General features: G+C 41.9%; 1 protein-coding gene across 6 annotated transcripts in view; it reads left to right on the top strand.

Moving 5' to 3' along the window:
* The first annotated feature begins 8,174 nt into the window (after nt 1-8,174).
* The window catches only part of znf609b (zinc finger protein 609b), a 66,265-nt gene continuing 47,974 nt past the window's right edge, over nt 8,175-26,465 (top strand). For all 6 annotated transcript variants that reach the window (XM_079289713.1, XM_079289709.1, XM_079289711.1 and 3 more), the window contains exon 1: nt 8,175-8,546. The gene's annotated coding sequence lies outside the window, so the exon portion shown is untranslated. The remainder of the gene's footprint in view (nt 8,547-26,465) is intronic.

The following is a 26,465-nucleotide window of genomic DNA, read 5'->3' as shown; positions in this document are numbered from 1 at the left end:
TTTGATTTGTCAAAATAAGAAAAGCTTGTGTGTTGTTCTATGCCACGAGAGAACCGCTGTTGCTCCTCGTCAGAGGCCGGCCTGTCGTTACTCTTCTCACACCGAAGACCATTTAGAACCAACAATAGCGCTGCTTTATACAACACAGCCATCTCATTCATCTCAATGAGACCATTTCATTGGCACAGCGGGGGGGAGAATGACACATAGGACTCCGGCAAAAACAATGCAGGGCCGTCAAGTAAAGATGTTGATCCTGGCTCATCGGCGTAATCCAACGTCACCTAGCAACACACTGTTTAGACTAATCAAATACAGGACATGCATGTGGACATTCCTCATAGCATTGTAGCGTGTAAAGTTAAGCATTGTAGTAATCATGTTGTTTACCTCACAAGCATTGAGCGACTCATGGACTAATTATTGGACCTGGACTTCTTGGATGGCGTTTTATCTACCCTCCTGGACCTGAAGGTATCACGGACACGCTGAGGGAAAAAAACACAAAGATATTTACAGTCTTTTTCTTTGAATCTCTTGTGCACGCTATTTGAAATGGATTGGCAGACCCCGCCACTGATGATACAAACTTTATAGGGAGGTACTTAATGAGTATAAATACATTTAATGGCTCTAGCAGAAAAGATGCCAACCATAAATCTTAAAAGATTATAACTTCAAGTGGAATCGGATGTTTTAGCCTCACTTGTTGCCATGTTGTGGGCAATGCAAAGTCTTCATATTTCCATCAGTATTATTAGTGGCACAGAGTTAATCCCCCTCTTGTTGATCACAAAGAGGCTTCAACCTGATCGCACGTCACAAGTGTTAACTTGAAGGTATTAACTTCAGTTACAATGTTAAGATAAGAAATCCTTCAGGATTACTCCAGATTTTTCGCACAGTTGAATCCTCGGTATAAAAGCATTCCAGCCTTCACTTTTAGTGCCGTTGAAAGCAAAACAATCGGAACTGCACCCCCACGTCTTGAATATTACGAGTATTATTTACTTGGGAATAATAGTTTGGTTTGACTCGTAAGACCTGCGTTAATCCTTCTATTTACAAGGGCTATCATGGTGGATTCGCTCATCATGCCTGCATCTTCACTTCCTTTTTAAAAACGAGCCAAATCTTCAGTAAGACGTAAATCTCTTCAGGAATTTCAGGCATCTTTATTATGAAGTCTTCAAATGCTGTTGTGACAGGCTCTGATTGACATTCTGCCAGTGTAATGTCATTTTGTGTTTCAACATTTTAGCTGTTCTTGCGTTGCTGTGTGCGCTTATTCCCTTCCGATTGTGTTGAGTGGCTCTTCGACTAAGCCGTTTCTGGCCCGAGGGCGTATTTCGCCATGGTTTGAAAAGCATAGCATGAATCACCAGCACACACCCATCTTGGGTTGTTATGTTTTTGCCTGTGCCTGGCATTGTAATTCGCCGTTGATTAGCTTAGATGTTTGAGTTGCAGATTAGCTATAACTCTCTGCTCCACTCGATTCAGCATGAGAACGCATAATTGCACCAGCCCTCCCAGTAATCTCCCACCCAGAGAATGTAAGAGGTCTCTTTTGTGAAGTTTCTCCACAGAAGGTGGGTTCTCTTTAGAGCGGCTGCTTAAAGAATTTACTAAATTCAGCCCCCAGTGAATCAACGATGACAGCTACTTGCCCTGTGGGTGGCCTCTTCTTCTGTCTTCCAGATCAGGGGCATTTCTCCGGATGAGAACAGACATCCCAAGTTCACATAAACAAGGGCTCTGTGCCGTCATGCTGAACAATTAGGCACATGCAGTTTTTATTGCTAAGCCTCTTTAGATAAACCATAAGATCATGTGTTGTTGGTTTTTCCACCTACAAAAGATGCGATGTACTTGTGTGGAAGAAATGCTGTCGGTGACCCATTTAACTATGAAAACAGCCATGTTGTCTGAGCTACAGCGAGCTGCAGCAGTTATCTGCAAATCATTGGGGAATACGCTTATTTGATTCCTGGCAGAGAGTAAGTTAGTTATACCACTGTCTGTTAAGTATGTTGCTATAGCCAGGAGCCAGTTAGCTTAGCGTAGCATAAAAACTGGGAACTGGGAAACTGTTAGCCTGTTTTAAAAAAAAAAATACACCCAACAGCACCTCCAATGCTCACTAATAAGTCTGCTCAAGATATAAAAAATGTAATAAAAATAGTGCGACACATAATACCCTGTACAACCACAAATGTTGCTTTTGCAATTTTTATTAAGCATTAAACGGACAAGCAGTAACGTGTTTATCGAAGCGCTTTAGAGGTGCTGGTTGGTGGATTTTGTTTCCTTTGGACTTGACCTATGGCTCTGGATCCACACACTACCAGTATTTCTTAAAAACAATCATGGTCGTCTTGGGCGGTGGATGCAGCGATGATGCCCTTGCGAAATAGATGAAATAGGCAGCCAGGCTATCCGATTCCCCCTGATTCCTGTCGTCGTGCTAAGCTAACAGGCTGCTAACTGTATGCGAGTGGTATCAATCTTCTTATCTAATTTTCCACCACAAAGCAAATAAGCGTATTTCACGAAATATAAAACCTTTTAATAACAGCTGTCATATCAGTGGTGTTTTCTATGTTCTATCGTTGTGCCTGAGGCTTCTTCTGCTCCATCACAAACCATCCACTCTGCTGTGAATGACGCTAGTGGAGAGAGGCAGGCAGACAAATCAGAGTGGATGAAGGAATGTTACACGCAGGGCGACATCTAATTTTGAGCACCAATAAGAACGCTATCTAAAATCCATCTGACTTTCATCCGGCTAGCCAAGGTTTTAAATTAAATTAGATATAAAATGCTAATGTGTTTATTCATCATTTGGGCTGAAAATGATGCCCAGCTGAATCTCCTGATTGAAATTAAATGCAATTGACTCCAGTCCAGCAGTGTGCCTTCCTCACCACCAAGCCAAGTTTCCTGTTGTAGAAGCAGCAGGACCTTTGTGTGCTTGCTGAGAGACTGATTGGACTGAGGGCGCAGGGTCCCATCCCCCCCATCCCCACAGGCCTGGAAGAGGAATTAGGCTTTGGAGCACTTTAGAAGAGGTGGCGGCAGGCTGGGGAACAATACAACCTTGTGGCTCATCCATCTCGTGATGCGTCTCAGAGCGCTGCCTGTCGAGCCAGGGTGGCTGTACAAAGGAAATACTTAGAAAAAGGATATTGTCAGTATGTAGCTCATTGAAGGCGATTTGACAGCAGGATCTGATGCATTGATATCATCACCATGGTCACTCATCACCCTCAACAGCTCAACAACATCTCGGCACTTCACACATACAGCACCTCAGCGTTTACACACCAACAGGAAGTGATCTCAGCACTATGGGGAACTGAAGATCAATGAAAGGAATAGTTCAGGGAAACACTGCAGAGAGATGGATAAGAAGATTGATACCGCCCTCATGTTGGTAGGATAATTATGTAGCTGGAGCCAGTTAGCTTAGCACAAACACTGGGAACCGGACAGCAACAGGCCAGCTGTTTCAAGCTCAGCTAACCGACTGCTGCACGGTCCTGTGTGAATCCTATCTACAATGACCTGATAGGATACCTTCATGTAGGAACTAGTCTTCATGGAGTAGCTAAATAGAGCAGAATGCCTTTGTACGATCTCCAGAGTGTCATGGCTCGTCGACTTTGCTTAGTCCAGCGGTACAAGGTGAGGCCCCGTCTGAGGAGGGGAAGCACATGAACCTTTGAAAGCTTCCAGCCTTCAAGGCAAGTGAGCGAAATGCGGAGAGAGAGATCCAAGACGTGAATGTCTGTGTTCTCTCTTCACGAGGCGCTAAGACCTGGTTGCCCTTGAGGGGTGGGCAATATTAATGTCTGTTCCATAAATTACTTTTTTTTTCCACAAATGGCCGATCAAAGGAGATCTTCGTTGTGCAAATATCCGTAAAGGCTGCACACGGACGGAGAGCCAACCGACTTTACAAAAAGGCTTCTGGCTTGACAAGAAGAATGATTGTGAGTCCTCAAAGGGAGAGCAGCGGCATAAATTAAATTAAAAATGGATTTCCCATCACAAATGGCTTTCACTTGCTGCCATTTCTAAAGATCCACTGATAAGTGATCAATTCAGTCGCGGACCTTCTGACCTTGCTGAATGAGTCGGTACCTGTAACAACACACGTTTTTCAGGGTATATTTACAATTATGGCCACATTGATTTTCCAAGGAGAGCACTACAGAAACATCCAGTGAAATAATAGAAACTGCGAACTAAAGAGACTCCTGTGTGTTCGTATTAATGCCTGTCCCCCACCAGAACATCTTCATAGCTTCTCTGAGCTTTTTAACACACATGACGCCACACAGAAGACAGTTCAGATGATCGTCCAATGCCTCTCCTGTCACGAGGGCTAAATCTCTGAACATAGTGATTTGTCAAGCTTTAGTCTCTTAAATATGTAAAATAGTCCCTTCCAGTGCTCTGTTTTCTTCGGAGCAGGCACTGTAACAGATACGTAACATGATTACTCGGTTTTGCCGCAGGCTTACACAGCGCGTTCTTATTCTCGTGACTGTTCAAATGTAATGATATGACGAAATAACAATTTGGAGAGACAACAAAAGAAAATGTTCAGAAAGAAACACCATATACTCACGATACTAACAATAAATATTTCCTTCCAGGTGCGTTACGTGCAGAGATGCATTTCTTCATGACTGTGGTACGATTTCTGTTCAACTAATTGGGTCAAATCCTCAATTTGTCCCAAATAAGATGGAGTAACAAAAATGGCATTAACATCATACTTGATCCCAGAGGGACGCATAACATTAAAAGACAAATTCATATGTTTTTATGAATCTGTGAATCCTCGTTTTTTTCTGCGATATTCAAGTCACATATTTGTCCCAAGAGTCGTCTAGAAACCACATCTGTCTTCAGACTTGGCTTTAAAATAATCTCCTCAGCTAAATGTATCCATTATTACTTTATTGACATGACTGTTCATTGTTGATTAATTCTGTCCCCTTGGTCGATCTCATGTTCACGAAGAATTATTCCTGCTTAGCGTAATGCGTGTGGTTGTCTGCATGACTCCCATCCATTAAGCACTAATGGTAGAAGACCTTCGCTGCTGTTTGCATGGCTGTAACCATACAATAAAAAAGCCACAGGGGAGAGAAACAAACATACGACTCCTCTCCCTCTCCATCTGAATATCCTGTAACGAGACTGTGGCTGTCTCTCCCTCGTTCGCTTCTTCTCTTCCAATATAAAAGACACTCATGGATTACTTTTTTCTTGCAATGGTGAAATTTAAATACGGACACTCAAATAAAATGTTGGAGGATCCCTGAAGGGACAATGTTTACCATGTTTACCATCTTAAGTGAGCACTTTAGCATGCTAACATTTGCTAATTAGCAGTCAACACAAAGTACAGCTGAAGCTGATGGGAATGTTATTTGTTTTGCAGGTATTTTATCATAAATCTAAGTATTGAACAAATAAAGAAAATTGACCTGATGGTGACGCGAGATGTAAAGATAAGTTAATACCATTTACTCTGAGGAGGGCATGAATGTTTGCACCAAATTTCATGGCCATCCATCCAATAGTTGTTGATATATTTCCCAAAAAGAACATGAAACAAACAAGTCAACATAATGGTGGTGCAGAGGAAGAGTCTGGGGATCACCAAAGTAATTGAGGTTCATCGACTGGGGATAATGAATGGCTGCACCAAATTTCACGGTAAACAATTTAATAATTGTTGAGATATTTCAGTCTAAATCAAAAATGTGAACCTTGGCGCTCGACGGCAAGTCAATGGATCAGGGATTATCCTCTGGGGACCATGCACGTCTGTACACAATCATGGGACATTTCAGTCTGGACCAAAGTGGTGGGCCGATCGACCGACTCACCATCGGACTGATGGACGGCCGTCCCTGAAGACATGCCTCTAGAAAACACAAGCAGATGTAATGCAGAAGAAAATCGAATGCTCTGCCATATCAGTCTGGAGAATGGAAATGTATTGGGTCATGGTTAAAGAATTTTTTTTTTTTAATCTGTGATATCTATTAATCATGCTTCAGTACTACATTGTATTCTATGAGTTGTCCTCGAATTCGTTTATTTGACATCGTATCACTTTATTCGACTGTATATGTTACTGGCGTTCATGAATGTGACACAGATCTTTAATCCAAACATGTGCCAAAGAGAAAGTCTCTCTCACATGGGTTTCAGGGCTTTACAGCTTCTTTTATAGAGTAATGGAAAGATGATCACACGAATCGAGCCAGCCCCTCTGTGATTCCACATGGCTGGCTGATTAGCCCCCTTTTTTTTCACTGATGGAAAACACATGGCGTCCACACAGCTTGTACATTTCAGCTTGTACATTTTATTTTTTTTTAAGTTGGTGTGGACGCTCAGCAACAAGAGCACTTGGGTTTTTGGATCCTCGACATTGAAGGGCAGTCATCATCAGAAATCTGTCCCCCTCCAGTCCCCCACTTGCCTCTGACTGTTATTTAGCTCTCCAATGGAGGCCGGCTGTTCCCTGGGGTAAGGCATGAGTGTGCCTGCCAGCAGGAATGCATTGGAAGCAATAGAGGAAGATGGAGGATGGATGGAGGATGGTGAGTAGCTGCTGCTGCTGCTTTTCCCCCTCTGTGTGAAAATGAGTCCATTAATTCAGCCCCCCCACCACCACCACCACCCCTCCCCCTCCAGCCCTCCCTGTGCCTGTTGTCTCTGTTTGCTAGCGAGATGATTCCTTCTGTCATGTCAAAGGCAAGATTATCATATTCTTGTTGCCTGGGAAACCGGCGCTGAGAGAGACAACGACTTAAAGCCTTCGTGGTGTTTGAAGCTCGTGAACATGAAAGGTTATCCGTGGAGCGGCGAGAGTCGGAATCCTAACATAAATGAAAGGGTCTCGTTGTTGGAAGCTTTTTATTTTTATTTTTTCCGGCTCACTGTTCTCAGAGATATTCCCTCTCAGTTCAGGGAAATTAGAACACGGCTTATATAGTCGCAGAGCTAACATGTTCAATTTGCCCTGAAGTGTGAAGATCAAGTTTTAACCTCGAAGCATTGTTTTCTTTTTGTGGAATCAAGAGTTTTAAAAGTCTTGACATTCAACAAGATGCACATTTGATGCGGTTGGAAGGAAGCGAAACCAGCAATTACTTACAGATGATATCAACAATGAATGTTTCCTTCAGTGTGTTCGTGATTACATTCAGTCTCTAAACAAAATGCATTTACAGCGTGTAACAGATTATGTTTCATTAAGTGTTTACCACGTTCTAATAACACACCATTCATACATGGTTGCTACTGTAAACACCTTTATTAATGTTTATTAATTATCTATTAGGGGCTTTTTTTGATCGGTTACATTAAGGCCTAATAATAAGAACAATGTTTGGGTTGCCAGGTTTTGACCTTTGGCTGGTGTTTATCCTCCTTGCCTTCATTGAGTATATTTTACTTGATTACTTTACAAGTGCCATTTTCAATGCAGGACTTTTATTTGTAACATAGTATTTTTTCCAGTGTGGTATTAGTACTTTAAGCACTTTAAGTAAGTAAAAGATCAGGAATTCAACATTGTTTGTACTAATGTAATTCATTGCATTTACTCAAATACTTTACATACATTTGGGCATACTTTACTTGAGTATTCCTGTGTTATGCTGCTTTCTACTCCACTTCATTTATTTGACATTTATAGTAACTTGATCTTGATCGTACACAAACACGTTAGTTTTAGAAACAGAATAATATAATATTCTGTAATAACATAACACGGTGCATAACGAGTGGGGTACTTTTGATACGTGAAGTAAATTTTCCTGAAAATACTTTTGTAGGCTACTTTATACTTAAGTGGCATTTTAAATATAATACTTGTTTTACTTGAAATGGAGTATTTTTACTGATTCCACTACTGCAGTTGGACAAGCTGGATATTCCTCTCTGACAACAGACAAATTAAATCACAGTCCACTCAGAGTGGGTGATCCAGTTCCACGTCTTAACCCCCGGTGCTCTGTGGAGTGTGGTGACAGTTCAATCCGACTGGAGCTGCTCCTCCTCCTGGGTTTCCTCCCCGCTCCCACTGCTGCTGGTTGGCTACATTGTATCAGTTCCCACACGAAGAACCACCACGACACTCATCCACAAAACGGTGAATACGGAGGAATTAACCTGGATGGTAAACCGTTCGCTGTGGGATTAATATCCAAGAAGGTCGCGGGAGGAGACTGGACTTGAGACGGAACCGATAATAAAATAAAATGCCCTCCGGACTGTGGTTGTTTTCGATGAGGACGGTGTCTCGAAGTGTGATGGCAGAAGTCCAGTGAATCGCTGGCCTCCTCTCTTGTGTTGGATGTCTTGGGGAGTGCGTTGCCACTGGTTTCTAGTGCTTCAGGTTTCTCTAGAGGTTTTATTCAAATTTACACTCTGATTTGTTCTTTTTTTTTATGGAGTGCACGCCACCATGGGCAGACCAGGGTTTGGAATAGGAGTGGCTAGCTAAGTCGGTAAGTTACCACATTTCTCTCTCTCTCTCTCATTGTTGATAGTGCTACGATTCGTTAGCCACTTAACGTTAGCCTTGCGTGCAAAGCGAGCTGACTAGCTTTACACCATGTAGCCTACACACAGCATGCAGCAGCAGCAAAGCTAGCCAAGCCTCACTCTGAGCTCATTGTTTCACTCTGCCAGCTAGCGCACTAGTCAGATTAGCTCGTTGCACTAAGCTAAATTAGCCTCGTTAGCGTGTCTGAAGTTCAACTAACGTTTAATCATGTAAAACTGCGAGCTAAGTAACGCCAAAGCACCTACGAGCTGTAGCTAATGCAGTTTAACTGGCGTGAGTGACGTTAGTAACGGTCAGCTCGAGGGGAGTAACGTTTAGTAACTGTCAGCTCGAGGGGAGTAACGTTGAGTAACGGTCAGCTCGAGGGGAGTAACGTCTATTAGTCGTCAGAAAACACGTGCCTGCCTGCATTTAACGGCTATAATTTTCGCGGAAAAAGTTGAATGTCAGGCAGCCAACATCTGAGGAAACATTAGTTGGACAGAGTTAAAGCTGCGGATTCCACCAGTGTAGTGTCTCAATGTTTCCCAAGCTGGGGCACCGGGGACCCCTGGGCATCCGTTAGGGGCGGGGGTTGATCTCAAGATAAACACACAATTAAACGGGTTTGTGTCACTCTTTCCGTTCTAACACAATGTGAGAATATGTGTGAAACAAATTATTTGATCCTCCCATTTCATCTCCGCTACAGTTTGTTACACTTAATGACACAAGTTCGTATTTTCCAAGGTGACAAGATCTCATTAAAATGGTGGATTGTGGTTTCAGTACATTTGGAAAGCCTTCTTTCCAGATTATTTTTGTTGGCTGGTGTTATTGGGGCTGTCCCATCTCCATGAAGTGAGTCATTCAATTAAAGAGCAATTATGTTTTTTTACAAGACCACTAAGGGCTAACCCAGTGGTCTCCATAGAGTGTGACAGTACAACATTAAAGTATGGCAACGTGGTCTGCAGCACAATATTCTCATCAAATGGCTCCAACCTGCAGGATTTTTACAATTGCTCTCAATGGTTTGAACTACAAAACAGGAGGAAACGTTTCTTCAAAACGGTTGCCTTTTTAATCAAAGCGGTATTTATCTCAAGTTAATTAGCCGTATTTACATATGCAAAAAAAACAGGTTTGTGGTGAACAAAGCTGAGATTTGGTTTTAATTGCAAGTTAGCTCTCTCATTGTTCCCAATGCGCCAGTGCCAAAAGCTCATCAAATAGGACTGGTTGTTCCTGTACGTTATTTATGTTTAAAACGCAGCATAATAACCCATCCCAGTGTTGCTAATTCTTCTCTGATGAAAGTAGCTAGCAGCACTAGCTCCCAAAAGTCACTAAATCTGGCGTTAAAGTTGCCTAGTCGGCAGGCCGTACCTCCAAAGCCACTCCCACTAAATTATCATTATGATTGTAAACTACGAAAATTGCCATGATTAGTACTCTCAGCTGTCAAGCTAGCAGCTTGTGGAAGATTTGGGCCAAATTAAATGATTGCACAGTTCTGCGATAGCTGGAAGACAGTATTCTTAAAGTTGAATCTTAAAGTATCTTAAAGTCCTCAATCTAGACTAAATATATGGACATCTAGTCCAAGGGAGTGTTTACCATTACCTCACAGGGACATATTTGATAGAGGCTCAGTAGTGTCTGTAAATAAATACATTTGCCAGCCAAATCTAGGCCGATACATCGGTCAATAGCTTATTGGAGATGTTTCGGTGAATATGTTTGCTGATAAGGAACAAGAAGTTGCAGTACAGAAATGCCACATCAGTTATAAGCTTCACCACAGAGCCCTGACAATTTAAACATTCTCACAATTCTTAAAAATAAAAAAATCGCTGTCTGTTATGTGTTAATGTAAAAAAAACAACAACCACAACCTCAAAAATCCAGTATTAGTCGGGTGTACCATCCAACTAACGATTAGCAAATTTAGTCCACAATCGAAGGTGAGAGCTGCCATGACGTGGTCTCAATGTAATCGGTGGTTTGTTTGTTCAATAAGTGGGTTGCTGAAATGTTCAGTCGCCTGCTTTCAGTGCTGTTTGTTGATAAATGATACTTGAAAGGAAACTTTGAGTGTTTTTGCAGTGAAACATTTGAACTTGTTCCTAAAGGGCCGTGAAACATTCTGGCTAATGCTGCGGTTAATGTTAAACACCAGTTGGGCAGCTTAGTTGTCAGGGTGTGGTAATATCTCCGAGCTGGTGGCACTGATAAAGGAAAGCCTGAACATCCTGTAAATATGAGATAGTAACCCTCCTAAACACAACTATAGTAATAACTGTACCGTTAATCCCCGTTGTCATGCAATAAACACGGCTGAGTCAGTATTTTGAATGTTCTTAGTGTAGTTTTGTAATACTGAACGCTTTATCTCAGAGGTCGGTTGGTTACACGTATAGCTTTGTTATGCTGTAGCAGCCATTGTTTCCAGACCTGGTAGTTGTTAATGAGTTCAGGCGTCTTACAGGAAGTAATGTCAACACGGCAGACAAAATGATCACACATAACCTCAACAACACTAAATTAACTGTGTGGGTCTCTCACAATAATAAAGTGTTTCAGTATTTGGGACATTTCACCATTTTACTCCACCAGCCACAAAAGGCTGTTTTGTTCCAGGGACCGTAGAGACAATCACCTTTACTAGAGCTACTGTAATAGGTCAGCTGTGCCCATAAATGATTTAAGGCTTTCACTTAGCCTGTACGGGTGTTTGGTCAGTGCTGATTCATTACTGACTCTTTTTCTATTGATTTTATACATTTTGAGGGTGTTTTTTACGTTGAGGCTTATAATTACGTATCCTTCTTGTGTACTCGTCGCAAGGAAATCAATATAAGCGACAGTAATAAAACACTGTCAAGTCTAGAGAATATCACAATGGATATTTACCTAAAACTGAAATTGTGTAGCTGGTAAAATAACAATTGGCACACTGGTGTTCCTGTTCATAATCATAGCACTTCTTCAGCGCAAACATTTGTATTTTTCTATCTTTTCTTCCATAGCAGCTCACTGTGAAGACAGAGCTGTTCCCTTTCCAGTCGACTACCTTTTCAAAAGCGGTTCTTCTCCATTCGATCGCCTTTTTTTTCGAGCAGCAATTTGTTTTAATCATTGTATCGGGTGTTAAGAGCCTTGTTGTAGCATGGCAGACACGTTTTATACAATCTGACAGAGCATCAGTTGTGAAGTGAAAGGAAAATGTAAGACTCTTACGCTCCACACAATAACATGACGTGTTATAGTTGTCAGAGATGTGTAGATGTGCCCAACACTTACGTGGATTAGAGCCGGGGGGTGAACATGAGAGCAACGCCACTTGAGGAAACGACTATTTCCTCATTCACCAGTTAGATTTTTGTGGTAACTGAGCTGCTTGTGTTTACTGGAAGGAAGTGTTGAGACTCATGGATCTGCAGAAACGGTGATTCAGTAAAGTTCAGTGTTGATTTTGACCAGCCTTTCACCCTTTTTGAAAAATCTGTTCCACGTCAGGATGGACATCAAAGAAACGGCGTGGAAGAAGAGCATTTAACAGTGTTTGTTTAGAGGTCCAGGGCATCAGATTAGTCCAGGACAAGGGGATTATGTTGGCTTTGTAAGGCCTCCATCATCTTATTGCCTCACACCAGCTGATGGCAAAGTAAAACAGGATTTAGCCCATATCCTTACAGGTAGCTGGTACTTTTCAGACACCTCAAAAGCACCTGAGTGAAGCCATTTACTTTGGGTGAATGTATACCCCCATATGCATTTATATCGCATGCTAAATGAGAAGCGAATGCATTCCCTAATACCCTTTAGTGCAGCGGTGAGTCCATATTAAGCTTCATGATGTAGTTTGTGTCATTAGGTACTGGAGCACCTTTTCTCGGTTAAATCATGATACAGCGTTTCCCCCAAGGTTGGGATTTATTTGAAGACGCTCTCCCTAACTGACGGGGGTTGGGCTGGTTTGAGCGCTGGTCGGTAGCTCTGCAGAAGAACATCGTCACATGACCTGACTTCCAGATGGTAGTCATTGATTGTAAATGTCTTATCAAAGCAATTGTACGCGGCAGCCTTTTTATTTCAATACGCAGTAGAGCTGCAACGATTCGTCAACTAGTCGCTCAACATAATTGATAATCTATACTTTTGTGTAAAACAAATCCAATGTGAAAATGTGCTACTTTTATGACGGTAGCCATTAAGAGAGAATCCAATGCAAGATTCAAAATGTCCTACATTTGCATTTGACACACTTGGCCTAAACTAGGCTTGCATTACAATCTGTTAAGCATTGTAGATGTACGTTTTAACAGTTGAATCGATTTGCCTCAAAGCTTTCCTGTCACGGGTTAAGTGTTTCGTATTGTGCTCCATAGTGTTTGGTGTAAAACCAGTTGTGAGAAGTGAAGTGAAGCGTGTGGTTTACTTGAGAGTGAACCTAGTATCTGAAATGGATCTGTGTTTCTATAGTCAATATTGATCCACCCATCGTGTGAACTGTCGTGTTATGTGAGAACCTAGCCTCCTTTTTTTATTATTTCTTCTTCCTCTGTGCTACTATTTGTAAAGTCGACTAAATGTGACATTTGTTATTTGAACTGTAATGTCGTATCACGGGTCAAAGAATATGCAACTCCGCTTTAGTTTTTATAGCACTGAGTGGATTTCTCACTCGGAATTGCCAATTACAGCCGAAAAGAGCACACACTGAATGCTTGTTGCACAGTGGCTGCTCAGCCAAAGACTGGTGATCCATCTTTTCCTGGGACGCGAGCCCAGGTTACACTCAACTCCCCCCCACACACAAGCTATGAAGATATTGTCGGCTTTTGTGGCGCAGCACGGTCTTGAGTGCTGCAGAAATGCCATCTCATTTGCCTTCGGTTTGAAGCATCGTCCTCGGTGTTCTTAGAGAGAAAAGCCAGCCAAACACAACGAGTCAATCTGAGCTCATTTCGACGGGTTTGATTCTATTCTCGCGCTGTTGTAGCAACCGAGCCCTGTCAAAGTGTATTTGTATGTTCAACACACAGTTCCTTTCAGCACGGTTTTCATTCATCCACTCATAAGCAACATGACCTCATTAATCACTCTCGCCTCACTTGTTCCCGACACTCGTGATCTTTTCACTTGAAGTTGCAATTTTCCATCTTACAAATGGCTGATTTATACACCAGTGTATAGACACTGACGTGAAACTGTTGTGATATTTTCCATTTGACACTTGAAGACCTAATGTGTTGACAGAAAAGCAGTTATGTCTGGCGTCCTCCCTGCTGCGTTGAGCTCTATATTAGCTGTCTTTTTATGAAGATATCATTTCGAGTTCATCTTATTGTAGAGCAAGAAAGGTCTGTGAAGACTTGATGTGTGGGAATTCCTCAGAGCGACATCAATACTCGAGCGAGGTGGCAGTGGGTGGTTCTGACAATCCGTCGCCTCTCTCGGCTGACACGCCGGTACATCCCTCGTGCTATCGACGAGTAGATGAGGGAACATCCACGAAGGGCAAAATTGGAGCGGTCTAAACAGATGATCAAGTGGAACTTGGATACAAATATACTTTGTGAAAAAGCAGTCATTATTTTTTTATCGCTCACGGAGTTCTACTATCCTGTTTCACCTTACTGCCTGAGCACACACACTGTAACGGACACGTTATACCCGTTTTAGTTGGAAACACATTCCCACCAAAGCAGCTTCGGTTTATAGAGCTCTGAAGTGTTGTAATCTCTGGCCCACAGTGATCATGTCCACTCTCTTTTTTTACTGAGCATGGATAAGAAATTCACTGGCATTACAGGCGTCGGTTGTTTGATTCTCCAGAACATATAAATATCATGGGCGTAGTTTATGAGGCCATATACTTTCAGTTGTTCAATAGTAAAAACATTACGAATGAAACTAGTACTGGTTCTTCTGGTTTCAATTTTTATTGATCGACTTCAAAACTGGTCAGAGTCTGCGTTACCACTTTAAAGAATTCCCCATTAAATCCATTCATTTTGAGCGAAACTGGCATGCAGTCACATGAGGGCCCTCAAGGTTTGACAGTCACAGTTGGGCGTTTGCCCTCAGCAACCACATTTGGACCAGTGTCAACCATTTTGTGTCGTCTGGTTTCTGTTTTTAGGAACGAACACACTGGTTCCTCTGTCCTTGGCATGAAATCCTTTCAGAGTGCCGCTGTTGTGCTTTGTTGGAAATGTCTAAAAACACAAACCCAGAAGATATTTTCTGACTTTGAAAGAGTTAAACCCAAACAAAACGAAAGAGTTGAAACGATTAGTCAATCAAATCAGACCCAGGATACAAACTACAGATCCGATCAGTCATTGTCTGCAGCTGTTCATTTTTCAATTAATCTGACACTGTCATGGTACCGGATTCCCCTATTTTTTGACACAAAATGTGTCGTCCTCTGAAGGAAAATCAATAGATAGATCACACGTAAACATGTCAATCTATAGAGTAGAGATCCTAAAACAGCCAGGGCACTGCCATGGATCCTCACAAACCGAGTGGTTGTGTTGAATCCTCCGGTCAGACTGCTTTTCCACTCTTTGTATGTGTTTTGAACTATTCTGAAACATATTTTTGCGCGTCCATGACACAGTGTGCTAACTGGCCGCATGCGAATGCCGCTTTGAGCCTTCACCGGCGATTTTTTTTCTATTTATTCCTGTCGCTACTCGATGGATAAGGACTGGCTGATTTGTCCAAACAGTCAGAGAAGCAATCTTGTGGCTTCAGCGTAAGTGGATTGGACCGTCCTGACTGGTTTGGAAAGATATTGGTGGGAAACGTTTCACTCAACAGCTTAAGGCAAATTTTTGCCTCCGTGTTGAGATGTTGTGGCAACAGAGGCTTCATGACGACCACATGAATTGTAATTAGACCGCTTTGTCTGCTACGTGTTTTCTCCGACATGTCTCCATTCCGTTGCCAGTATTTGTTCATAGGGGAAGACAACATGGAGCAGGCTCAACAAAAACTAAACCGCTCGATAATCCTCTTCAGCAATGTTGGACTAATGTGTGTTTTGTGATCTTGGACGGCCATTTTCCCAGACGGCCTCTTCTAATCACGACCGGCTCTTTCTTTAACTACGGGACTAAATGAAGGTAAACTCCAATTACTTTGAGTGTGTAATAAATGAACAACACATCTATCTAGTGAGGTGGCGGTGTCACGACAATCAACGGGTTCCATCTCGCGCCGAACTATAAATCAGTTCTCACACCGAAGGAATCTACTGCAGGAGCAGTGAAACAAGTTGACAGAGAAGCATAAATTCACTTTTAGTGTTATTAGTAGTAAAGAGAAATATTGAGATCCTCCGAGGTGCGAATATATCAGACTTAATACGGATATGTCGTACGGCACTGCTGAGGAAGAGCAGTTGTGCCGTTGTGAATGCCTGTCTTGGGTCTTTACTTGTCGCGTACTGTTGTCTGCCAAAGAACATAGATTACACGGCAACATAAAAGGGAGAATATGAGGTCTGCCGGTCTACTTGTTTTGCTTTGCATTTTAATTCGGCAGACGCTGTAAAAGAAGATTGACGACGTCGGAGAGAAGGAAAGCAGACATGTGGAAGAGGAGAGGTAGATGGATAACTGAAGGAAGTGGAGATTATTTACAATCTGAGGAGAAGGCAAGCAAGCGTGTGTTCTTTTTTTTAGTTTTCAGGTTGACTGAGATCTGACCTAGCTGACTTGCATTTTTGGAGGTGGATACACATGTGACCTCGTCGTTAAACAGGTGACCCATGAATGGATCGTGGTGGAAGCAAATATGTAAACGTGGCCGTCAGACGTCTGAATAAGGCAAACGTATTTAAACGTAACATTAGGTCGTGGTGTTTTTAGCATGATTACGTTGTCTTTCGCTCCACAAAACCCCATTTGGTATTTTGCGGCATGGAATCTATGGATGTTTACAACAGCAGTGTAGGTCCAAGAGTTTAAATCCAGTTTGCTCTGTGTCTAAAAAAGCCAAAAAGAGGTTAAGCAAACATCCTGCTCCAACAAGCAATTATACATTAAAGGAAAACATCATAATACACAAGTCTGGTTTTATCTCCATACTGGGTGCAACCACTGGTATCAGTTACAATGCAACATGCCGCTCCTCCCCTGCCTTGCAAACAGTTTCCAGCATTTTGAAAAGCCGGCCGTGATTGTGTGTTCACTCACTGTCAGATGTTACTACCCACTTTTGCGGTTTTATGAGCCAGACGTCGGCTGCGAGATGAAGCTGCACGAGGAAGGAAGAAGGCCTATTTAATGCGATGCTATGTGCATAAAAAAAGCTAAGCTGCAGCGATTGACTCTGCACTGTCAAAAACCTCCACAGCAATTCTGATCAATCGTGAATCAGGAGCCCAAATTGGTGCTCATTCCTGATACCCATCAATGTTTTGAATGTGACACTCTCGGGGACAGATCGCAGTTGCATTGATTCTGGAAAGCTTCCACGTGAGAGTGAGGCCGCTATCCGAAGCTGTTAAGCAGCTGCTGCAGGAGAGGCAGGCCGTTATGGGATGTTAATGGTTGCCCATGCCCTCTCTGTAGTTAGACATTCACATGGCAACACCTCAACTGTCCACGGCACAAACAGTCGTGCGGTATATGAGTCACTCAGCAGTGGCCTGTTGTCCTCTCACAGTGAGGCCGGTGTTCCCCGCGGTGATAGTTTGTCGCTTTATTACAGATTTCTGCAGATCAGTCAGGAGGTAAGTGTAGGATTCATTTTGGATTGAACTAGTTTAACAAGTCGTATGTAGATACTAGTGTATGTACGGTAGATGCTAATACCACGGTGGATCCCTCATGGGATTAATTACAGTTTAAGGTTAACATCACAGTGTGAAATCAAGTTTTACTGACGATCGTTATCCAATATTCAGGACATCGTTGATGCTTTTCTAGTCGCCAGTCTCTGATAACGTTACACTGTAAACAACACATCTGTGTTTAAATTGACAGGAGAACAAAGGTTCCCTTCAGTTACATTATGATGCGTTCAGGCTCTGTGTAAAATGAGTGTTGGGCGACGGTAAATTCTAACGTTATCATGATGTGTTGTAAAATGTAGTGTTGGTGAGAAACCAACAAATAAACCAGTTTGGATATATTTTCACAACAACGTAAATAGATAATAGAGATGAATTATGAGCTGTTTACACGAAACAGATTATAACACTAAAATATATCATTAAAACTAGTCATGAAAAGATTTGTTTTAATCCATAAAAATACAATCTTTGATTTCCTTATCATTGGAATTTGAAGAGAAAAAAAAGTTAGAAATTACTATAACAAAGTAAAAGGATAACATTTCGATTTTTTCTTTTTTTTATAGTTTACAGACTTCAGAGCGGTTGAAATGATTTTTGGGACAGTGGCAAGAAATATAAACAGTCTGGAGCCTTGTAGGCTAGCTGCTATAAGCAAACTACAATATGGATCAGCAGTGATCGGCAATTAGTATCGGCAGCAAATATGATCTGTGAGCCGAACCGTGAGTTTTATGACCCGTTGCTGCACCAGTAGATACCGTACATAAGGCTGAATGTCTTGTTTGCAGATGGTTATTTCAGCAAGAACTTGCTGGAATCCGGCCTGGCAGGCTGCCTGTGCAGGAATGCATGTTATAAACAATACTTTATCTTCTATTACACACACACACACACCCATAAAGACGCACACGCCCAGCAGTGTTATACAAGGGACTGTCTGCTCTTTAGCCTCAGGCCTTGTCCTCTCGCACCTCTTCCTTCTCTCTCTCATTTGTCAGTCAGTATTTCAGCAGAAAAACAAGCTTACTTTACCCAACACATTCATTCAACTCCTTCTGTGTTTACATTTTGTAATCAGTAGAAAAACCTCACTGTGACGTTGATGGACTGATGGCCCTTAAGATTGTAACAATGCACAGTTAGTACAGTCTGTAGTCGTGTCTGTCACCAGTACGTGCGTGTCCCAGCTGAAGTTATTTGCTGCTTCTTGAACGTTGGTTGTATCCACAATGAAATGAGGATTAAATCCGATTTTAGCTGCTTTCTTGCCAACACCCTTTCTTTCTTGTGCACCATCTTTCATTCTCTTTATACAAAGGTCCCGCCCCCTATTTTCCAACCATAAAGCAAATGCTTGATTCATGTGTTGGATGAAAGGAGAGACGGAGAGAGAAACATCACGCTTGCACTCAAACAACCTACATTTGGTAATATGTCTGTAACTGTCGGTAAATGGCGACGCTGTTATGGCATCGAGGTGTAAATTATGTTCAGTTAATGCGACCGCTTCGGACAACAAAATGTTTATAGCGGGTCTTTGGCATATGGCTGCACTGTAAATCGCCCGTTGTGACATTACACGTTGATTTTCTCCTTGTTATGTGTAGACCTGAATTTAGCATCTCGGGAAGAAAATGTGATGCACAACACCCATCGTCCATCTGTCCATCTTAAAATCAAGTGTTTGAGCCTTTTATTTTTCAAATGTTACTTGTGTGGTGGTATCTTTATCTTTAGTAGCTCCCCCCTGCGGTCAAATTACCATGCACCGTACTTTCCGGACTATAGAGCGCACCTGCATATCGGCCGCACCAGCTGATTTGTAACAGAATAAAGAATTTGTACATAGATAAGCCGCACTGGTCTATAAGCCGCAGGTGTCCCTGTTGAACAGCAAGATGCTTTTAACAGTACCGTACTAAAGTTGTCTTCTTCTGTGAACATCATAACATGTTGCTAGCTTCTAAGCTAATTTTAACATTACGGTCAATGGTGAAGGTTGGTGAAGGTGGATTCTTTCACACTGTTCCGAGCTGTTAGGATCCACTGGCAGACTTGAGAAAAAGCTGATCTTCTCTGCTCATAGCTCTGAATAGCATTTACGGCTAACTGGCTCGCTGCTGTTAGACCGGAACCGGAAGTTGCGGTTGTTGTTGTGGCGGAGAAAAGCTATGGAAAAATCCGTATATAAAGCGCACCGGACTATAAGCAGACGCCTCAAAGCGTGGGGTAAAAAGTAGCAGCTTATAGTCCGAAAAGTACGGTAAGTGCCCTTTGTCAAATTTCTGTCAGAAATGGACCCTTTAATGAGGTGCTTTTTGTTAGCTAATGCAAAATCTGGCACATAGTGACTTATTGCTGATTCAGGAGGAAGCGTGCGTCGTTGGTTAAGCTGTGCGGCGTCTTCGCATTAGTTAATAGGCCGGATTCGAAGCCTGACTTCAGTAGAGCTAACTGGAAGCAGTGGGGCGTTACCGTCACGCTGGTCATCCTCTAATGAGAAAGAGCTTGAGCCCGTCGAGCTGACCGATGACCTCAACTCTCGACATCGCCTCTGATTCCTGAGTCTGATTAAATCAAGCGTCCTTAACACTTAAAGCCAGATGAGCCAAACGTCTGGGTTGTTTATCTGGAACGGTTCAGTGAGGTACGGAAGAGGAACTGCCCATTAAACAGAAATGATCATCATCATCAAGTGCATGAGTACCAGTGAAAATGAGAGGCTAAGTGTCTGTGGGGCTACTAGGAAATATAAAGTATGGCCTAAACATATTGCTAAATGTGTGATTATAGTATTTAAGTAGCGCTGTTGGTGATTTTTATCATTCGGCCCAACATCCCTGTTGAGAAATCACTTCGATATTTCTGCAGAAGTGTTTCCACCATTGAGTTCCTGGAGTAGTTAGATATAAAGTTAATAGTGTCCACTGCTGTTCTTATTTACCAATTCTAAGCCATTAAAAAAAGAAAAATCACAGATAAATGTAAGATGCAACAGCGTCCGCACATAAACATCACCTCTCCTACAGCTGCTAGTGAGCTCATCGTTTGTTCCTGAAGTAACTATTTAGTTTGATTCATTTCGCTTGTGATCAACTTCCTGCTTATTTGCATATAATACAAAAGGTTGTTCCTGCCAGCTGGTGTATTTAGAGCAAGCAACCAGAAATTAATTGAATGAAACGGATCAAAATAATAAATCCCTTTTTAATTGCTGTATTTATATTACAGTCACAGCAGACACTAAACAGTAAATCACTCAGAAAGTTCAGCCACTTCATGTTCGTTTACTACTGCTTTTGTTTTGGATTTGTCTACTTGGACTTTTGAAGCTTCTTGTTGTGCTGCTGCCAGATCTTTTGAGGTCTTTTGTAACAAGATGTCAGAATCAGTCTTACCGTGTGGATATCTGCTCGTCACGTGTGAACACTATTTCTTTCGGCAAAGTAAGATCTGTAGTCAAGACCCATCGCTGAGGTTGAAACACCTTTTGCAGCGATATGGGAACACACCCTGAGGTTGTATTCATACTGAATCAGAATATCTGTCTGTGGAGGGGGACGTAGTCTTCAACGCTGAAGTAAACACACAAAGAAAAGACAAAAATTGTGTGTACACACAAAGACAGAAGTGTGCGTTCTTTTCGTCAGACTGATGAAGCTGATTTGGTTTTATGAATCTCAATCATTGTGGAACACCTCAAATAACAATATTTTAACTGTTAACAGTTTACAGTGTACTTAAATAAATAAAAATAAATACAAAACACACACACTCTGTACACTCACTACAGCTTCAAACTTCAGCAATTATTTTGCAGAAATATGAGAATATTTGAATTCTCTGGCAAAATAAGACCACTCCTGACTTATTTTATTTAACCAGTTGGTGGCGCTAATGCGCCAATTCATCGTTTGCCAACCGCCACTACACCTCGAAGAAGAAGGTTTTGCGTGCCGGATGTTGTGCTTGTTATGAACGGCAACGCTAAGTACCCGGATGTCGATGGAGGAAGTCCGTAGCCTGCCAGCCATTTGACAGATCTCGTTTTTTGTTTTTTTTAAATAAATCATGGCTTCGCCAGAATGATGGACGGGTTTGTTTCTAAGCGCGCACGGCTCGTCCGGTTGTAATAATACTATGAGTGAGGAGCAGAGGACCGATGCTATCGTTAGCATCTGTCCTAGGACGAGCTAACGAGTAGAGTAAAAAAAGTATTTCAATTGGCTCAGGCACCGAAAGGAAGCACCGAAAGGAAGCACCGAAATCTGCGTTGCATTTCGGTCCGGTAGATACCGGTCGTTTAGGAACCGGTACCATACCGGCACCGGTTTTTGGGACCCAACCCTAGCTGAAGGTGGCCGGTTGGAAACATTTCTAACGTACAGATTTCCACCTAAAGTCTCTCCTCTGAGACGTTAAACATGCACTCAGCTTTACAGTTGATCATAAACAAGTGTGCCAAAGCGCAGGTGCTTGCATGCTGTCATTATATCGACTGGCATGGAGACAGTGTCTCAATTATAGGATGAAGTGAGCGGAGATAATGAGACGTGTTTTGATAATCTTAGTGCCTTGCTTTCTGTAATTCAGAAATCATGGCGGAGTGCGATTGCTGAGCATGTTAATGGAGCTTCTCTTGTGTCTGCCGGAGGAAAAAAATCAATCTGGCACCTTGTCAAGGTTTTTAAGATCTGGTTTTCCTTCCACTCTGGCCTGTGCATCAGCTGTGGCCACAGACGAGCCACAATTAGATTATTTATCTGTACTCAATTTAAACCGGTCACAACTGTTGCGGCGTGACGAAAGGATGGCGTTGGAAGTGTCATCTACTTGTCTATGTTTTCCTTCCTGTAAAGATTGGGGAATTATGTTTACACCATGCTGGAATTGAGTTATTTCTGATGGTATTTCACAGAGAACGAACATAGCTTCATAGCTGGCATGAATGAGGATGAGGTCATTTACTGAGGCAAGCTTTTCAACCATCAAATGTCAATAGATGCACTTAATTAAGCGTTGAATCGTCTGAACCAAATGTTTGCTTACTTCTAAAACTGATGTTTAGCTCTATTTGATTGCAGTTCACACACAGCTGACTTCATCCGTCAGCTACTTTAAACCTTGAGAGCAAGTCTTTGATCGTGATATCAAAAGATTAAACGACAGAACAAAGTGAGCGTAAGCCGTCGAGCTGCAAACATCGCTGGGACTCGAGTTAAATGCTCATTTTGAAGGAAGTTTACCACACAAGTATAAGATGCTAATAGTTAGTTAGCCTACTTATCTGGTGCTAGTCATTATCGAAAAAACCTATTTGGTGAAGTATACAAAATAATTGCAGTGCAAGTAACACTTCATTTATTTGTTGGCAGTTATCTCCATTTCTCCACTATTAGACATTTCACTTCAAGATGTCAGCTGTCTCCTGCCCACACCTTTTCTTCATTAATGCACTTGTCTGTCTGCATTATTATTTTTACACAACTACTAAGATTTGTTTTAAATTTTTCTCTAGCGTGGAAACGGAACTATGAATTTCACTGGTTCCCTTACGCAATATGTCGCGTCCGTCCGTGGGTGAGTGAGCGTGAGTCCCCGATTCTGTCCACGGCTAATCTTGCATTCTGCTGCAGCGAACTGCATAATATTTAGGGTGCCCAGTTATAGCTGCACGCTCAAGGATGCTTTCGTGGTTGCGGTGACTCTCATTTCTTTCAAAAACACCTTTTATTTCCTGTTTTTACTGCCACCGACTGCTTGCTGACTCCTCACTCGCTACTCTTAACCGGCCTCTGGCCAGTAGGGCCCGCTAGTGATAAAACAGCTGAGTGCATCCAAAGACACAGTAGGGGGGGGGGAAACTGTTGGCAAACTGCTAACTGAACTACCAGTGCACACATACTGCTGAGTGTCTATAATTTTGCTTTTGGCAGGATTGTATGAAATGTCCTGTAGGACAACTCTGAGCCGATTGCCTGCATACATCGCTGCTTGTTTTTGAGTCTGAATTAAGTGTGTTTTACAAAGCCTTGGAGGCCATTTGTGTCCCGGGGGGGGGGCTTAGTCAATTGTGGTTGTTTTTATTCAATCGCACACTACAGCAGCGGTCGTTGCAGACACCTGGCAGAGATCTGCAGTCTGCTGGGTGCACCTTCCTGGTTTATGGAGCCGTTACATTGCTGCTAGATTGCCCAGTTGGAAGGCAAACTGGTTTCATGACCGCAGTGAAAATGTTGTTTTTCAAAGGCTAAACTCCAACAAATGTGGATTGAAGCATAATGTTCTGTTTTTCAATATATTTTGACTTTTTGCTGAGATAATTACAATGCGGGCAGCGTTTCTCGCTGTGTGTGTGTACGAGAGGGAGAAGGTGCAATATTGCAGGCAATTCTTTCTGTAAATGATCAATGATAATAATTATAATATATGGCGGTCTCTCTCTTCAGGCCATTTTGTATATTGTTTTTCTCAAAGCCAGTAGGGGAAGTAGGGAAACGTCAGTCGGGGAATTTCAATATTGCCCATTGCTATTATGAAGCAATTTTCAATCCAATCAACCAAACGTTAGTTGGACTGGAAGTATTTGACAATAGATTAGCTTTCGTATGTTTGGTGTTTTATTGGATGCCCCAGCAGAAGGTCCCTTGAATTGTTTTTGAGATTGTAGTTTTCTTCCTTATCTTTCCACGTTGGTGCACAAATCAGGCTGCATGTGTAGGAATTTAAACCATATCTCTGTTTTGCCCTTTTAGTTCACAGTGAGCCGTCGTCGCTCTATCGTGCTCTTTGTAAACTATGTAACATACCTGCTCAGACATGGAGAGGGAGTACGTTGGCAGTCATGTCAAGAAGAAGCCAGTTTTCTGATGCCTGTGTCTCTTATCTGCGATCGCTCACTTTGAATGTCAGCATAGCTGATGCTTTGTGTAGCGCGTGCATTTAATGTCAGACGACACGGCAGTCGTAAAATAGTGATTAATTCAACAGCCTGTGAAGCAGCACTGGAAATAGTCTTTGCCTGGTGAACAGGTAGAATTCATGAGCTGTGTTTAAATCAAATGACCTGAAAACACAAGTCGCTTGAACATGTAAACTCTGTACGCTAATGTATCACCTCAGTGTGGATGTGGTCTTGATGTGACAGTGGAAGAAGCATGCATGATACTGATAATAGCAGGGGATGAGTCACTTTATAATAAAAAGACAGAGATGGATCACTAGTTATGTTGCTCCACTAAAAACTACCGTGGCGAATGATTCACTTCTAGGCTGTGTGGTGCGAGAGTCTGGACTTTAAAGCATAATCAGCCGGAGAACAATCTGCATATTTTGCGCTTGTTTGGTGACTGTGGATTTGAGTCATACAGCTGCAGTCCAATAGATGCAGAAAGCTGCTGCAGACGGGGATAAAACATAAACCCCACCCTTTGGCAATAATACCATTATAAATACCAACCACAGTGACCTCATTTAAGTTCTAATTTAGGTTGAGTAGGGCTGCGCTATGTGGCCAAAATTGTCTATCACTAGAGCAGTAATTTCTTATCTCTAATAATATATATATCACAATATAGCATGTTTTGTGGTAATACAATAAAATTATTTGTATATACTTCTGTGAATTAAATACAAATGAAAAGAGTAGTTTCTCATATATATATATATATATATATATTTATTTATTTCTTATATATATATATATATATATATATATATTGTTTTTTTATTTATTTATTTTATTATTTATATTGAATTATCGCCCCAACCTTCATCTAAAGATGAAAATACATGTTTTCATAAAACATGGGACCACAAACTAAATCATCTGTGATGCCTTCAGATGGGCTTCAGTGAGGTCGCACTTCCTCTTGCTCTTCCTGTCGCTGACATGTTTACTGATAAAGATACTGGCTGACCCCACAGACTCCTGATTCCCATCACCTGGACTGGCTCGGTACATTTCTATTTCGGTAATCAGCTCAAGCACACAATCCAATTACATGGAGGTTGCTGTAGGGCTCTCTGGACCGGGGCCCTGCCTTTTTAAATGACCTGCAGAGCGAAGACTGTGTGCAATTCAAGTTTGTAACAACCCTTTGCCTTCTGTCCTCGTGACTTAAACAAAAACGAATCTATACATGTTTAATGTTGGCGAGTACGTACGGATCTCATTATGGTTCTCACTGTTGTGACTGATTATGGCCGGTTTTGTGGGGCTAAAGGAATCATTTAAAATGTATATTACCTTACCTTTTAATCGGAAGTGAAGCAAAAATATCCGATCCTGTTCTCGCAGAAAGAACCATCTTGATTGGGAATTTCTCAATAAGTCTACAGAGTTGGCATACTGGCTTGTTTGGATGTCGGTCGGACGCAACTAACTATTTTAATGAAATAATAATCTGTTCAGTCTAAAGAAAATATGTATTGCAAAAATAAGATACAGACCCCAGCAATATGTCTTTTAAAAGTGTTTATTTAAGGCAACAAACCCAAACACTCAATTTATGAAAGTGACATTAAAAACACAAACCGTTTGGTTTATTGTTTGTTATTGGCTGGGTGTCGGCCCAGCCTCAGAGCTCCTGTATATGCAGCTCACTGTTCAACCAGTCAGCGCATGTTTGATCCACAGAGCCACAGCTATGCGGGGCGTGTAGAGGAGGTTCAGAGGTGTTAAAACCTCCTTTGTGATCTACGACAAACCTTCTCTGCAAGACAATCTAAAGCAACTTTGGAGAATAATCTTTCAGCCCCTGAATGAGAGTTGGAGTATCGGGAGCGGAGAAGAGACCATAATTATCATTACCGCATACTGAAAACATCATAGCACTGTGTGTTATGATTTTAAATATTAGCAGGAACAACAGCGAACCTGGCTCCACTAACACACATTTATTGTGACGAAAGCATTGCTCACATCTCTATTTCCCCTCAAAAAATGTTTTAAAATGGAATAAAACGATCATTTCTGTCAATACAGTCGCTACGTTTTAATACGGATTTTCCTCTTACTTAGTCATTGTGATGCGATCATGCACATTATGAGAATTGTTC

Source organism: Melanostigma gelatinosum, assembly GCF_949748355.1.
Source record: "Melanostigma gelatinosum genome assembly, chromosome: 2".
Lineage (NCBI taxonomy): Eukaryota > Metazoa > Chordata > Actinopteri > Perciformes > Zoarcidae > Melanostigma > Melanostigma gelatinosum.
Note: the sequence above shows the minus strand (reverse complement) of the source record. Positions and strands in the feature narration are given on the sequence as shown.